Here is a 17,575-nt window from a genome sequence, read left to right as displayed (position 1 = left end):
TGCACTGTGTGACAGGTTAAGGTTTAATCTCAGAATCAGACTTCTATCTGCACGGTAGCGTGTGTCTTAGGTTTTTCTGAATGACACTATCAATACCTTCAATGTAAGATATCCTTTTTGGGATAGATTTCAAGTAGGCCTCAAATACCAGAAACTAGTTATTTTGAGAATGGCAAATTTGGGAATAGTTTTTCAACCCAGTAAAAAAAGTGTGCTTTTACGGTCACTACAAATAACTTGACCAGCTAAAACAGTACAGATTTGCTTGAATAGAAATGTGAGACCTGTTTTTTTTTGCACTGTGTGACAGGTTAAGGTTTAATCTCAGAATCAGACTTCTATCTGCACGGTAGCGTGTGTCTTAGGTTTTTCTGAATGACACTATCAATACCTTCAATGTAAGATATCCTTTTTGGGATAGATTTCAAGTAGGCCTCAAATACCAGAAACTAGTTATTTTGAGAATGGCAAATTTGGGAATGTTTTTTCAACCCAGAACAAAAAGTGTGCTTTTACGGTCACTACAAATAACTTGAGCAGCTAAAACAGTGCAGATTTGGTTGAATAGAGATGTGAGACCTGTTTTTTTTTTGCGCTGTGTGACAGGTTAAGGTTTAATCACAGAATCAGACTTCTATCTGCACGCTAGCGTGTGTCTTAGGTTTTTCTGAATGACACTATCAGCACCTTCAATGTAAGATATCCTTTTTGGGATAGATTTCAAGTAGGCCTCAAATACCAGAAACTAGTTATTTTGAGAATGGCAAATTTGGGAATAGTTTTTCAACCCAGAAAAAAAAGTGTGCTTTTACGGTCACTACAAATAACTTGACCAGCTAAAACAGTACAGATTTGCTTGAATAGAAATGTGAGACCTGTTTTTTTTTGCACTGTGTGACAGGTTAAGGTTTAATCTCAGAATCAGACTTCTATCTGCACGGTAGCGTGTGTCTTAGGTTTTTCTGAATGACACTATCAATACCTTCAATGTAAGATATCCTTTTTGGGATAGATTTCAAGTAGGCCTCAAATACCAGAAACTAGTTATTTTGAGAATGGCAAATTTGGGAATAGTTTTTCAACCCAGAAAAAAAAGTGTGCTTTTACGGTCACTACAAATAACTTGACCAGCTAAAACAGTACAGATTTGCTTGAATAGAAATGTGAGACCTGTTTTTTTTTGCACTGTGTGACAGGTTAAGGTTTAATCTCAGAATCAGACTTCTATCTGCACGGTAGCGTGTGTCTTAGGTTTTTCTGAATGACACTATCAATACCTTCAATGTAAGATATCCTTTTTGGGATAGATTTCAAGTAGGCCTCAAATACCAGAAACTAGTTATTTTGAGAATGGCAAATTTGGGAATAGTTTTTCAACCCAGAACAAAAAGTGTGCTTTTACGGTCACTACAAATAACTTGAGCAGCTAAAACAGTGCAGATTTGGTTGAATAGAGATGTGAGACCTGTTTTTTTTTGCGCTGTGTGACAGGTATAGGTTTAATCACAGAATCAGACTTCTATCTGCACGCTAGCGTGTGTCTTAGGTTTTTCTGAATGACACTATCAGCACCTTCAATGTAAGATATCCTTTTTGGGATAGATTTCAAGTAGGCCTCAAATACCAGAAACTAGTTATTTTGAGAATGGCAAATTTGGGAATAGTTTTTCAACCCAGAAAGAAAAGTGTGCTTTTACGGTCACTACAAATAACTTGACCAGCTAAAACAGTACAGATTTTCTTGAATAGAAATGTGAGACCTTTTTTTTTTTGCACTGTGTGACAGGTTAAGGTTTAATCTCAGAATCAGACTTCTATCTGCACGGTAGCGTGTGTCTTAGGTTTTTCTGAATGACACTATCAATACCTTCAATGTAAGATATCCTTTTTGGGATAGATTTCAAGTAGGCCTCAAATACCAGAAACTAGTTATTTTGAGAATGGCAAATTTGGGAATAGTTTTTCAACCCAGAAAAAAAAGTGTGCTTTTACGGTCACTACAAATAACTTGACCAGCTAAAACAGTACAGATTTGCTTGAATAGAAATGTGAGACCTGTTTTTTTTTGCACTGTGTGACAGGTTAAGGTTTAATCTCAGAATCAGACTTCTATCTGCACGGTAGCGTGTGTCTTAGGTTTTTCTGAATGACACTATCAATACCTTCAATGTAAGATATCCTTTTTGGGATAGATTTCAAGTAGGCCTCAAATACCAGAAACTAGTTATTTTGAGAATGGCAAATTTGGGAATAGTTTTTCAATCCAGTAAAAAAAGTGTGCTTTTACGGTCACTACAAATAACTTGACCAGCTAAAACAGTACAGATTTGCTTGAATAGAAATGTGAGACCTGTTTTTTTTTGCACTGTGTGACAGGTTAAGGTTTAATCTCAGAATCAGACTTCTATCTGCACGGTAGCGTGTGTCTTAGGTTTTTCTGAATGACACTATCAATACCTTCAATGTAAGATATCCTTTTTGGGATAGATTTCAAGTAGGCCTCAAATACCAGAAACTAGTTATTTTGAGAATGGCAAATTTGGGAATGTTTTTTCAACCCAGAACAAAAAGTGTGCTTTTACGGTCACTACAAATAACTTGAGCAGCTAAAACAGTGCAGATTTGCTTGAATAGAGATGTGAGACCTGTTTTTTTTTTGCGCTGTGTGACAGGTATAGGTTTAATCACAGAATCAGACTTCTATCTGCACGCTAGCGTGTGTCTTAGGTTTTTCTGAATGACACTATCAGCACCTTCAATGTAAGATATCCTTTTTGGGATAGATTTCAAGTAGGCCTCAAATACCAGAAACTAGTTATTTTGAGAATGGCAAATTTGGGAATAGTTTTTCAACCCAGAAAAAAAAGTGTGCTTTTACGGTCACTACAAAAAACTTGACCAGCTAAAACAGTACAGATTTGCTTGAATAGAAATGTGAGACCTGTTTTTTTTTGCACTGTGTGACAGGTTAAGGTTTAATCTCATAATCAGACTTCTATCTGCACGGTAGCGTGTGTCTTAGGTTTTTCTGAATGACACTATCAATACCTTCAATGTAAGATATCCTTTTTGGGATAGATTTCAAGTAGGCCTCAAATACCAGAAACTAGTTATTTTAGAATGGCAAATTTGGGAATAGTTTTTCAACCCAGAAAAAAAAGTGTGCTTTTACGGTCACTACAAATAACTTGACCAGCTAAAACAGTACAGATTTGCTTGAATAGAAATGTGAGACCTGTTTTTTTTTGCACTGTGTGACAGGTTAAGGTTTAATCTCAGAATCAGACTTCTATCTGCACGGTAGCGTGTGTCTTAGGTTTTTCTGAATGACACTATCAATACCTTCAATGTAAGATATCCTTTTTGGGATAGATTTCAAGTAGGCCTCAAATACCAGAAACTAGTTATTTTGAGAATGGCAAATTTGGGAATAGTTTTTCAACCCAGAAAAAAAAGTGTGCTTTTACGGTAACTACAAATAACTTGAGCAGCTAAAACAGTACAGATTTGCTTAAATAGAAATGTGAGACCTGTTTTTTTTTTGCACTGTGTGACAGGTTAAGGTTTAATCTCATAATCAGACTTCTATCTGCACGGTAGCGTGTGTCTTAGGTTTTTCTGAATGACACTATCAATACCTTCAATGTAAGATATCCTTTTTGGGATAGATTTCAAGTAGGCCTCAAATACCAGAAACTAGTTATTTTGAGAATGGCAAATTTGGGAATAGTTTTTCAACCCAGAAAGAAAAGTGTGCTTTTACGGTCACTACAAATAACTTGACCAGCTAAAACAGTACAGATTTTCTTGAATAGAAATGTGAGACCTTTTTTTTTTTGCACTGTGTGACAGGTTAAGGTTTAATCTCAGAATCAGACTTCTATCTGCACGGTAGCGTGTGTCTTAGGTTTTTCTGAATGACACTATCAATACCTTCAATGTAAGATATCCTTTTTGGGATAGATTTCAAGTAGGCCTCAAATACCAGAAACTAGTTATTTTGAGAATGGCAAATTTGGGAATAGTTTTTCAACCCAGAAAAAAAAGTGTGCTTTTACGGTCACTACAAATAACTTGACCAGCTAAAACAGTACAGATTTGCTTGAATAGAAATGTGAGACCTGTTTTTTTTTGCACTGTGTGACAGGTTAAGGTTTAATCTCAGAATCAGACTTCTATCTGCACGGTAGCGTGTGTCTTAGGTTTTTCTGAATGACACTATCAATACCTTCAATGTAAGATATCCTTTTTGGGATAGATTTCAAGTAGGCCTCAAATACCAGAAACTAGTTATTTTGAGAATGGCAAATTTGGGAATAGTTTTTCAACCCAGTAAAAAAAGTGTGCTTTTACGGTCACTACAAATAACTTGACCAGCTAAAACAGTACAGATTTGCTTGAATAGAAATGTGAGACCTGTTTTTTTTTGCACTGTGTGACAGGTTAAGGTTTAATCTCAGAATCAGACTTCTATCTGCACGGTAGCGTGTGTCTTAGGTTTTTCTGAATGACACTATCAATACCTTCAATGTAAGATATCCTTTTTGGGATAGATTTCAAGTAGGCCTCAAATACCAGAAACTAGTTATTTTGAGAATGGCAAATTTGGGAATAGTTTTTCAACCCAGAAAAAAAAGTGTGCTTTTACGGTCACTACAAATAACTTGACCAGCTAAAACAGTACAGATTTGCTTGAATAGAAATGTGAGACCTGTTTTTTTTTGCACTGTGTGACAGGTTAAGGTTTAATCTCAGAATCAGACTTCTATCTGCACGGTAGCGTGTGTCTTAGGTTTTTCTGAATGACACTATCAATACCTTCAATGTAAGATATCCTTTTTGGGATAGATTTCAAGTAGGCCTCAAATACCAGAAACTAGTTATTTTGAGAATGGCAAATTTGGGAATGTTTTTTCAACCCAGAACAAAAAGTGTGCTTTTACGGTCACTACAAATAACTTGAGCAGCTAAAACAGTGCAGATTTGGTTGAATAGAGATGTGAGACCTGTTTTTTTTTGCGCTGTGTGACAGGTATAGGTTTAATCACAGAATCAGACTTCTATCTGCACGCTAGCGTGTGTCTTAGGTTTTTCTGAATGACACTATCAGCACCTTCAATGTAAGATATCCTTTTTGGGATAGATTTCAAGTAGGCCTCAAATACCAGAAACTAGTTATTTTGAGAATGGCAAATTTGGGAATAGTTTTTCAACCCAGAAAGAAAAGTGTGCTTTTACGGTCACTACAAATAACTTGACCAGCTAAAACAGTACAGATTTTCTTGAATAGAAATGTGAGACCTTTTTTTTTTTGCACTGTGTGACAGGTTAAGGTTTAATCTCAGAATCAGACTTCTATCTGCACGGTAGCGTGTGTCTTAGGTTTTTCTGAATGACACTATCAATACCTTCAATGTAAGATATCCTTTTTGGGATAGATTTCAAGTAGGCCTCAAATACCAGAAACTAGTTATTTTGAGAATGGCAAATTTGGGAATAGTTTTTCAACCCAGAAAAAAAAGTGTGCTTTTACGGTCACTACAAATAACTTGACCAGCTAAAACAGTACAGATTTGCTTGAATAGAAATGTGAGACCTGTTTTTTTTTGCACTGTGTGACAGGTTAAGGTTTAATCTCAGAATCAGACTTCTATCTGCACGGTAGCGTGTGTCTTAGGTTTTTCTGAATGACACTATCAATACCTTCAATGTAAGATATCCTTTTTGGGATAGATTTCAAGTAGGCCTCAAATACCAGAAACTAGTTATTTTGAGAATGGCAAATTTGGGAATAGTTTTTCAACCCAGTAAAAAAAGTGTGCTTTTACGGTCACTACAAATAACTTGACCAGCTAAAACAGTACAGATTTGCTTGAATAGAAATGTGAGACCTGTTTTTTTTTGCACTGTGTGACAGGTTAAGGTTTAATCTCAGAATCAGACTTCTATCTGCACGGTAGCGTGTGTCTTAGGTTTTTCTGAATGACACTATCAATACCTTCAATGTAAGATATCCTTTTTGGGATAGATTTCAAGTAGGCCTCAAATACCAGAAACTAGTTATTTTGAGAATGGCAAATTTGGGAATGTTTTTTCAACCCAGAACAAAAAGTGTGCTTTTACGGTCACTACAAATAACTTGAGCAGCTAAAACAGTGCAGATTTGGTTGAATAGAGATGTGAGACCTGTTTTTTTTTTGCGCTGTGTGACAGGTATAGGTTTAATCACAGAATCAGACTTCTATCTGCACGCTAGCGTGTGTCTTAGGTTTTTCTGAATGACACTATCAGCACCTTCAATGTAAGATATCCTTTTTGGGATAGATTTCAAGTAGGCCTCAAATACCAGAAACTAGTTATTTTGAGAATGGCAAATTTGGGAATAGTTTTTCAACCCAGAAAAAAAAGTGTGCTTTTACGGTCACTACAAAAAACTTGACCAGCTAAAACAGTACAGATTTGCTTGAATAGAAATTTGAGACCTGTTTTTTTTTGCACTGTGTGACAGGTTAAGGTTTAATCTCATAATCAGACTTCTATCTGCACGGTAGCGTGTGTCTTAGGTTTTTCTGAATGACACTATCAATACCTTCAATGTAAGATATCCTTTTTGGGATAGATTTCAAGTAGGCCTCAAATACCAGAAACTAGTTATTTTAAGAATGGCAAATTTGGGAATAGTTTTTCAACCCAGAAAAAAAAGTGTGCTTTTACGGTCACTACAAATAACTTGACCAGCTAAAACAGTACAGATTTGCTTGAATAGAAATGTGAGACCTGTTTTTTTTTGCACTGTGTGACAGGTTAAGGTTTAATCTCAGAATCAGACTTCTATCTGCACGGTAGCGTGTGTCTTAGGTTTTTCTGAATGACACTATCAATACCTTCAATGTAAGATATCCTTTTTGGGATAGATTTCAAGTAGGCCTCAAATACCAGAAACTAGTTATTTTGAGAATGGCAAATTTGGGAATAGTTTTTCAACCCAGAAAAAAAAGTGTGCTTTTACGGTAACTACAAATAACTTGAGCAGCTAAAACAGTACAGATTTGCTTAAATAGAAATGTGAGACCTGTTTTTTTTTTGCACTGTGTGACAGGTTAAGGTTTAATCTCATAATCAGACTTCTATCTGCACGGTAGCGTGTGTCTTAGGTTTTTCTGAATGACACTATCAATACCTTCAATGTAAGATATCCTTTTTGGGATAGATTTCAAGTAGGCCTCAAATACCAGAAACTAGTTATTTTGAGAATGGCAAATTTGGGAATAGTTTTTCAACCCAGAAAGAAAAGTGTGCTTTTACGGTCACTACAAATAACTTGACCAGCTAAAACAGTACAGATTTTCTTGAATAGAAATGTGAGACCTTTTTTTTTTTGCACTGTGTGACAGGTTAAGGTTTAATCTCAGAATCAGACTTCTATCTGCACGGTAGCGTGTGTCTTAGGTTTTTCTGAATGACACTATCAATACCTTCAATGTAAGATATCCTTTTTGGGATAGATTTCAAGTAGGCCTCAAATACCAGAAACTAGTTATTTTGAGAATGGCAAATTTGGGAATAGTTTTTCAACCCAGAAAAAAAAGTGTGCTTTTACGGTCACTACAAATAACTTGACCAGCTAAAACAGTACAGATTTGCTTGAATAGAAATGTGAGACCTGTTTTTTTTTGCACTGTGTGACAGGTTAAGGTTTAATCTCAGAATCAGACTTCTATCTGCACGGTAGCGTGTGTCTTAGGTTTTTCTGAATGACACTATCAATACCTTCAATGTAAGATATCCTTTTTGGGATAGATTTCAAGTAGGCCTCAAATACCAGAAACTAGTTATTTTGAGAATGGCAAATTTGGGAATAGTTTTTCAACCCAGTAAAAAAAGTGTGCTTTTACGGTCACTACAAATAACTTGACCAGCTAAAACAGTACAGATTTGCTTGAATAGAAATGTGAGACCTGTTTTTTTTTGCACTGTGTGACAGGTTAAGGTTTAATCTCAGAATCAGACTTCTATCTGCACGGTAGCGTGTGTCTTAGGTTTTTCTGAATGACACTATCAATACCTTCAATGTAAGATATCCTTTTTGGGATAGATTTCAAGTAGGCCTCAAATACCAGAAACTAGTTATTTTGAGAATGGCAAATTTGGGAATAGTTTTTCAACCCAGAAAAAAAAGTGTGCTTTTACGGTCACTACAAATAACTTGACCAGCTAAAACAGTACAGATTTGCTTGAATAGAAATGTGAGACCTGTTTTTTTTTGCACTGTGTGACAGGTTAAGGTTTAATCTCAGAATCAGACTTCTATCTGCACGGTAGCGTGTGTCTTAGGTTTTTCTGAATGACACTATCAATACCTTCAATGTAAGATATCCTTTTTGGGATAGATTTCAAGTAGGCCTCAAATACCAGAAACTAGTTATTTTGAGAATGGCAAATTTGGGAATGTTTTTTCAACCCAGAACAAAAAGTGTGCTTTTACGGTCACTACAAATAACTTGAGCAGCTAAAACAGTGCAGATTTGGTTGAATAGAGATGTGAGACCTGTTTTTTTTTGCGCTGTGTGACAGGTATAGGTTTAATCACAGAATCAGACTTCTATCTGCACGCTAGCGTGTGTCTTAGGTTTTTCTGAATGACACTATCAGCACCTTCAATGTAAGATATCCTTTTTGGGATAGATTTCAAGTAGGCCTCAAATACCAGAAACTAGTTATTTTGAGAATGGCAAATTTGGGAATAGTTTTTCAACCCAGAAAAAAAAGTGTGCTTTTACGGTCACTACAAATAACTTGACCAGCTAAAACAGTACAGATTTGCTTGAATAGAAATGTCAGGTCTATTTTTTAGGCGCTGGGTGACAGGCTCAACTTGCCCCTGATGTAATATATGGCCAAAAAATAACCACACTGTTGATGGTTAAATGCACTTGGGTGACACAGGCTCAGCCTGCACCAGATGTAGTATATGGCCAAAAAATAATCAGACTGTTGATGGTTAAATGCACTTGGGTGACACAAGCTCAGCCTGCACCAGATGTAGTATATGGCCAAAAAATAATCAGACTGTTCATGGTTAAATGCACTTGGGTGACACAGGCTCAGCCTGCACCAGATGTAGTATATGGCCACAAAATAATCAGACTGTTGATGGTTAAATGCACTTGGGTGACACCAGGCTCAGCCTGCAGCTGATGTAGTATATGGCCAAAAAATAACCAGACTGTTGATGGTTAAATGCACTTCGGTGACACAGGCTCAGCCTGCAGCTGATGTAGGATATAGCACAATATAACCACACTATCGATGGTTAAATACACATGGTGATAGCTTGTGCTGGCGCACCACAAGTCACAAAATGGACGCCGATCACCCCAGAAAAAAGGTGATCTAAAAACGCTCTGGGCAGTCTCAAAAAAGTGAGCAAGTCAATAATAGCACTTCAATGATCCACAGCTGCAGATCGATCACAGAATGAAGTCTTTTGGAGGAGTTAATCTGCCTAATCTCGCCCTAACGTCGCAGCTGCAACCTCTCCCTACACTGATCATAGCAGAGTGATGTGCGGCGCTACGTGACTCCAGCTTAAATAGAGGCTGGGTCACATGCTGCACTGGCCAATCACAGCCATGCCAATAGTAGGCATGGCTGTGATGGCCTGTTGGGCCAAGTAGTATGACGCTTGTTGATTGGCTGCTTTGCAGCCTTTCAAAAAGTGCCAAGAAAGCGCCGAATACCGAACCCGAACACGGACTTTTACAAAAATGTTCGGGTTCGGGTCCGTGTCACGGACACCCCAAAATTCGGTACGAACCCGAACTATACAGTTCGGGTTCGCTCATCCCTAGTTAGGATTTAAGTGTAAGGCTGGCAAGCTCTTAATTGATAATACAGGTAATTTTTTGGGAATCTCGTGTACGTCGTAGAGAGCCGAGACCCTGCAAGATTTATTTACAGGTAGCGAGGGATGTGTATACCAAGTTTCGTTTAAATCGATGGTTGCGTTTTATAGTTTTTGCGGAACATACATACATACACTGCTCAAAAAAATAAAGGGAACACTTAAACAACACAATGTAACTCCAAGTCAATCACACTTCTGTGAAATCAAACTGTCCACTTAGGAAGCAACACTGAGTGACAATCAATTTCACATGCTGTTGTGCAAATGGGATAGACAACAGGTGGAAATTATAGGCAATTAGCAAGACACCCCCAATAAAGGAGTGGTTCTGCAGGTGGTGACCACAGACCGCTTCTCAGTTCCTATGCTTCCTGGCTGATGTTTTGGTCACTTTTGAATGCTTGCGGTGCTTTCACTCTAGTGGTAGCATGAGACGGAGTCTACAACCCACACAAGTGGCTCAGGTAGTGCAGCTTATCCAGGATGGCACATCAATGCGAGCTGTGGCAAGAAGGTTTGCTGTGTCTGTCAGCGTAGTGTCCAGAGCATGGAGGCACTACCAGGAGAGAGGCCAGTACATCAGGAGACGTGGAGGAGGCCGTAGGAGGGCGACAACCCAGCAGCAGGACCGCTACCTCTGCCTTTGTGCAAGGAGGAACAGGAGGAGCACTGCCAGAGCCCTGCAAAATGACCTCCAGCAGGCCACAAATGTGCATGTGTCTGCTCAAACGGTCAGAAACAGACTCCATGACGGTGATATGAGGGCCCGACGTCCACAGGTGGGGGTTGTGCTTACAGCCCAACACCGTGCAGGACGTTTGGCATTTGCCAGAGAACACCAAGATTGGCAAATTCGCCACTGGCGCCCTGTGCTCTTCACAGATGAAAGCAGGTTCACACTGAGCACATGTGACAGATGTGACAGAGTCTGGAGACGCCGTGGAGAACGTTCTGCTGCCTGCAACATCCTCCAGCATGACCGGTTTGGCATTGGGTCAGTAATGGTGTGGGGTGGCATTTCTTTGGAGGGCCGCACAGCCCTCCATGTGCTCGCCAGAGGTAGCCTGACTGCCATTAGGTACCAAGATGAGATCCTCAGACCCCTTGTGAGACCATATGCTGGTGCGGTTGGCCCTGGGTTACTCCTAATGCAAGACAATGCTAGACCTCATGTGGCTGGAGTGTGTCAGCAGTTCCTGCAAGACGAAGGCATTGATGCTATGGACTGGCCCGCCCGTTCCCCAGACCTGAATCCAATTGAACACATCTGGGACATCATGTCTCGCTCTATCCACCAACGTTGCACCACAGACTGTCCAGGAGTTGGCAGATGCTTTAGTCCAGGTCTGGGAGGAGATCCCTCAGGAGACTGTCCGCCACCTCATCAGGAGCATGCACAGGCATTGTAGGGAGGTCATACAGGCACGTGGAGGCCACACACACTACTGAGCCTCATTTTGACTTGTTTTACGGACATTACATCAAAGTTGGATCAGCCTGTAGTGTGTTTTTCCACTTTAGTTTTGAGGGTGACTCCAAATCCAGAGCTCCATGGGTTGAAAAATTTGATTTCCATTTTTAAATTTTTGTGTGATTTTGTTGTCAGCACATTCAACTATGTAAAGAACAAAGTATTTCAGAAGAATATTTAATTAATTCAGATCTAGGATGTGTTATTTTTGTGTTCCCTTTATTTTTTTGAGCAGTATATATATATATAATCTAGAATCCCATGCAAATTAAGTGGGGGATGTATGTAATGGTCGGGGACGTTGACCGGAATACTGAATGATGTTTGCAGTTTATGTAGATATAAACGCGTGAAACGTATGAAATCATCCAGTGACATCATACATCAGTACCGCGCTGTGTGTATAACAATCATACAGTTGCAAGAAAAAGTATGTGAACCCTTTGGAATTATATGGATTTCTGCACAAATTGGTCATAAAATGTAATCTAATATTCATGTAACTCACAACAATAGACAATCACAGTCTGCTTAAACTAATAACACACAAAGAATTAAATGTTACCATGTTTTTATTGAACACACCATGTAAACATTCACAGTGCAGGTGGAAAAAGTATGTGAACCCTTGGATTTAATAACTGGTTGAACCTCCTTTGGCAGCAATAACTAACCAAACGTTTCCTGTAGTCGCAGATCAGACGTGCACAATGGTCAGAAGTAATTCTTGACCATTCCTCTTTACAGAACTGTTTCAGTTCAGCAATATTCTTGGGATGTCTGGTGTGAATTGCTTTCTTGAGGTCATGCCACAGCATCTCAATCGGGTTGAGGTCAGGACTCTGACTGGGCCACTCCAGAAGGCGTATTTTCTTCTGTTTAAGCCATTCTGTTGTTGATTTTTCTTCTATGCTTTGGGTCGTTGTCCTGTTGCAACACCCATCTTCTGTTGAGCTTCAGCTGGTAGACAGATGGCCTTAAGTTCTCCTGCAAAATGTCTTGATAAACTTGGGAATTCATTTTTCCTTCCATGATAGCAATCCGTCCAGGCCCTGACGCAGCAAAGCAGCCCCAAACCATGATGCCCCCACCACCATACTTCACAGTTGGGATGAGGTTTTGATGTTGGTGTGCTGTGCCTCGTTTTCTCCACACATAGTGTTGTGTGTTTCTTCCAAACAACTCAACTTTGGTTTCATCTGTCCACAGAATATTTTGCCAGTACTGCTGTGGAACATCCAGGTGCTCTTGTGCAAACTGTAAACGTGCAGCAATGTTTTTTTTGGACAGCAGTGGCTTCCTCTGTGGTATCCTCCCATGAAATCCATTCTTGTTTAGTGTTTTACGTATCGTAGATTCGCTAACAGGGATGTTAGCATATGCCAGAGACTTTTGTAAGTCTTTAGCTGACACTCTAGGATTCTTCTTCACTTCATTGAGCAGTCTGCGCTGTGCTCTTGCAGTCACCTTTGCAGGATGGCCACTCCTAGGGAGAGTAGCAGCAGTGCTGAACTTTCTCCATTTATAGACAATTTTTCTTACCGTGGACTGAGGAACAGCAAGGCTTTTGGAGATACTTTTATAACCCTTTTCTAGCTTTATGCAAGTCAACAATTCTTAATCGTAGGTCTTCTGAGAGCTCTTTTGTGCGAGGCATCATTCACATCAGGCAATGCTTCTTGTGAAAAGCAAACCCTTAACTGGTGTGTGTTTTTTATAGGGCAGGGCAGCTGTAACCAACACCTCCAATCTCATCTCATTGATTGGACTCCAGTTGGCTGACACCTCACTCCAATTAGCTCTTGGAGATGTCATTAGTCTAGGGGTTCACATACTTTTTCCACCTGCACTGTGAATGTTTACATGGTGTGTTCAATAAAAACATGGTAACATTTAATGCTTTGTGTGTTATTAGTTTAAGCAGACTGTGATTGTTTATTGTTGTGACTTAGATGAAGATCAGATCACATTTTATGACCAATTTGTGCAGAAATCCATATCATTCCAAAGGGTTCACATACTTTTTCTTGCAACTGTATATACAATCTCAGCGAGGTAGAGATGTATGAAGAAACCAGAAGATTTTGTACACGTCACAACAGGTATTAAGTAATCAATTGAAAAGGGATGAAATACGGATGTAGTAGAGTTAACACACATGCTTTATGAGACGTGTTATGTAAACTTAATGCAATTAAATGTGTTAAGATATTTTAAAAATACCTTGTGTTTCAAGATTACGTGATAAGTTAAGAAATTTGAGTTAAGAGGTTGTGTGTTAACCATATTACATCTGTACAGATTATCAGCATAACTGAATATACACATTACTGAGTGTTGTAGAGAGAGATACAAAAATCATGTAAGCATTGTACCTGGGCGTAATCGCCGACTGTACTAATCGACTTTTTTTTTGTGTAGGCGCTTCAGGTCACAAAACTTTTTTTGAATGGCCTTGTGGTCGTGCCATATCCCGCTTTTTAATTTTAATTCGGCCCGGACAGACTGCACAATGGCCAGTTTTTCGACCCTTTTGCTGGTCCATGGGTATCCCCGCTCCAGAAAGCGCTGAAGGATAAAGATGAAAGCATATCATCACAATTTTTTTATTATACAAATATTCAAAGAAATATCCACAAAAAAAAAAAGCAAAAAGTAGTTACGCCTTTAACCACCTCAGCCACCAGTGCTTAAACACCCTGAAAGACCAGGCCACTTTTTACACTTCTGACCTACACTACTTTCACCGTTTATTGCTCGGTCATGCAACTTACCACCCAAATGAATTTTACCTCCTTTTCTTCTCACTAATAGAGCTTTCATTTGGTGGTATTTCATTGCTGCTGACATTTTTACTTTTTTTGTTATTAATCGAAATTTAACGATTTTTTTGCAAAAAAATGACATTTTTCACTTTCAGTTGTAAAATTTTGCAAAAAAAAACGACATCCATATATAAATTTAGCTCTAAATTTATTGTTCTACATGTCTTTGATAAAAAAAAAATGTTTGGGTAAAAAAAAAATGCTTTGGGTAAAAGTTATAGCGTTTACAAACTATGGTACAAAAATGTGAATTTCCGCTTTTTGAAGCAGCTCTGACTTTCTGAGCACCTGTCATGTTTCCTGAGGTTCTACAATGCCCAGACAGTACAAACACCCCACAAATGACCCCATTTCGGAAAGTACACACCCTAAGGTATTCGCTGATGGGCATAGTGAGTTCATAGAACTTTTTTTTTTTTGTCACAAGTTAGCGGAAAATGATGATTTTTTTTTTTGATTTTTTTTTCTTACAAAGTCTCATATTCCACTAACTTGTGACAAAAAATAAAAACTTCCATGAACTCACTATGCCCATCACGAAATACCTTGGGGTCTCTTCTTTCCAAAATGGGGTCACTTGTGGGGTAGTTATACTGCCCTGGCATTCTAGGGGCCCAAATGTGTGGTAAGGAGTTTGAAATCAAATTCTGTAAAAAATGACGAGTGAAATCCGAAAGGTGCTCTTTGGAATGTGGGCCCCTTTGCCCACCTAGGCTGCAAAAAAGTGTCACACATCTGGTATCTCCGTATTCAGTAGAAGTTGGGGAATGTGTTTTGGGGTGTCATTTTACATATACCCATGCTGGGTGAGATAAATATCTTGGTCAAATGCCAACTTTGTATAAAAAAATGGGAAAAGTTGTCTTTTGCCAAGATATTTCTCTCACCCAGCATGGGTATATGTAAAAAGACACCCCAAAACACATTCCCCAACTTCTCCCGAGTACGGAGATACCAGATGTGTGACACTTTTTTGCAGCCTAGGTGGGCAAAGGGGCCCATATTCCAAAGAGCACCTTTCGGATTTCACTCGTCATTTTTTACAGAATTTGATTTCAAACTCCTTACCACACATTTGGGCCCCTAGAATGCCAGGGCAGTATAACTACCCCACAAGTGACCCCATTTTGGAAAGAAGAGACCCCAAGGTATTCGCTGATGGGCATAGTGAGTTCATGGAAGTTTTTATTTTTTGTCACAAGTTAGTGGAATATGAGACTTTGTATGAAAAAAAAAAAAAAAAAAAATCATCATTTTCCACTAACTTGTGACAAAAAATAAAAAATTCTAGGAACTCGCCATGCCCCTCACGGAATACCTTGGGGTGTCTTCTTTCCAAAATGGGGTCACTTGTGGGGTAGTTATACTGCCCTGGCATTTTCCAGGGGCCCTAATGTGTGGTAAGTAGGTAAATGACCAGTGAAATCCGAAAGGTGCTCTTTGGAATATGGGCCCCTTTGCCCACCTAGGCTGCAAAAAAGTGTCACACATCTGGTATCTCCGTACTCGGGAGAAGTTGGGGAATGTGTTTTGGGGTGTCTTTTTACATATACCCATGCTGGGTGAGAGAAATATCTTGGCAAAAGACAACTTTTCCCATTTTTTTATACAAAGTTGGCATTTGACCAAGATATTTATCTCACCCAGCATGGGTATATGTAAAATGACACCCCAAAACACATTCCCCACCTTCTCCTGAGTACGGAGATACCAGATGTGTGACACTTTTTTGCAGCCTAGATGCGCAAATGGGCCCAAATTCCATTTAGGAGGGCATTTTTAGACATTTGGATACCAGACTTCTTCTCACGCTTTGGGGCCCCTAGAATGCCAGGGCAGTATAAATACCCCACATGTGACCCCATTTTGGAAAGAAGACACCCCAAGGTATTCAATGAGGGGCATGGCGAGTTCATAGAAATTTTTTTTTTTTGGCACAAGTTAGCGGAATTTGATATTTTTTATTTTTTTCTCACAAAGTCTCCCGTTCCGCTAACTTGGGACAAAAATTTCAATCTTTCATGGACTCAATATGCCCCTCACGGAATACCTGGGGGTGTCTTCTTTCCGAAATGGGGTCACATGTGGGGTATTTATACTGCCCTGGCATTCTAGGGGCCCTAAAGCGTGAGAAGAAGTCTGGAATATAAATGTCTAAAAAATTTTACGCATTTGGATTCCGTGAGGGGTATGGTGAGTTCATGTGAGATTTTATTTTTTGTCACAAGTTAGTGGAATATGAGACTTTGTAAGAAAAAATAATAATAATTCCGCTAACTTGGGCCAAAAAAATGTCTGAATGGAGCCTTACAGGGGGGTGATCAATGACAGGGGGGTGATCAATGACAGGGGGGTTGATCAATGACAGGGGGTTGATCAATGACAGGGGGGTGATCAATGACAGGGGGGTGATCAATGACAGGGGGGGTGATCAATGACAGGGGGGGTGATCAATGACAGGGGGGGTGATCAATGACAGGGGGGGTGATCAATGACAGGGGGGGTGATCAATGACAGGGGGGTGATCAGGGAGTCTATATGGGGTGATCACCACAGTCATTGATCATGCCCCTGTAAGGCTTCATTCAGACGTCCGGATGCGTTTTGCGGATCCGATCCATCTATCAGTGGATCCGTAAAAATCATGCGGACGTCTGAATGGAGCTTTACAGGGGGGTAATCAATGACAGGGGGGTGATCAATGACAGGGGGGTGATCAGGGAGTCTATATGGGGTGATAACCACAGTCATTGATCATGCCCCTGTAAGGCTTCATTCAGACGTCCGGATGCGTTTTGCGGATCCGATCCATCTATCAGTGGATCCGTAAAAATCATGCGGACATCTGAATGGAGCTTTACAGGGGGGTGATCAGGGAGTCTATATGGGGTGATCACCACAGTCATTGATCATGCCCCTGTAAGGCTTCATTCAGACGTCCGGATGCGTTTTGCGGATCCGATCCATCTATCAGTGGATCCGTAAAAATCATGCGGACGTCTGAATGGAGCTTTACAGGGGGGTAATCAATGACAGGGGGGTGATCAATGACAGGGGGGTGATCAGGGAGTCTATATGGGGTGATAACCACAGTCATTGATCATGCCCCTGTAAGGCTTCATTCAGACGTCCGGATGCGTTTTGCGGATCCGATCCATCTATCAGTGGATCCGTAAAAATCATGCGGACATCTGAATGGAGCTTTACAGGGGGGTGATCAGGGAGTCTATCTGGGGTGATCACCACAGTCATTGATCATGCCCCTGTAAGGCTTCATTCAGACGTCCGGATGCGTTTTGCGGATCCGATCCATCTATCAGTGGATCCGTAAAAATCATGCGGACGTCTGAATGGAGCTTTACAGGGGGGTAA

This window comes from Bufo bufo, chromosome 2 (genome assembly GCF_905171765.1).
Source record: "Bufo bufo chromosome 2, aBufBuf1.1, whole genome shotgun sequence".
In the NCBI taxonomy this organism is placed as follows: domain Eukaryota; kingdom Metazoa; phylum Chordata; class Amphibia; order Anura; family Bufonidae; genus Bufo; species Bufo bufo.
This window is presented reverse-complemented; position numbering follows the sequence as displayed.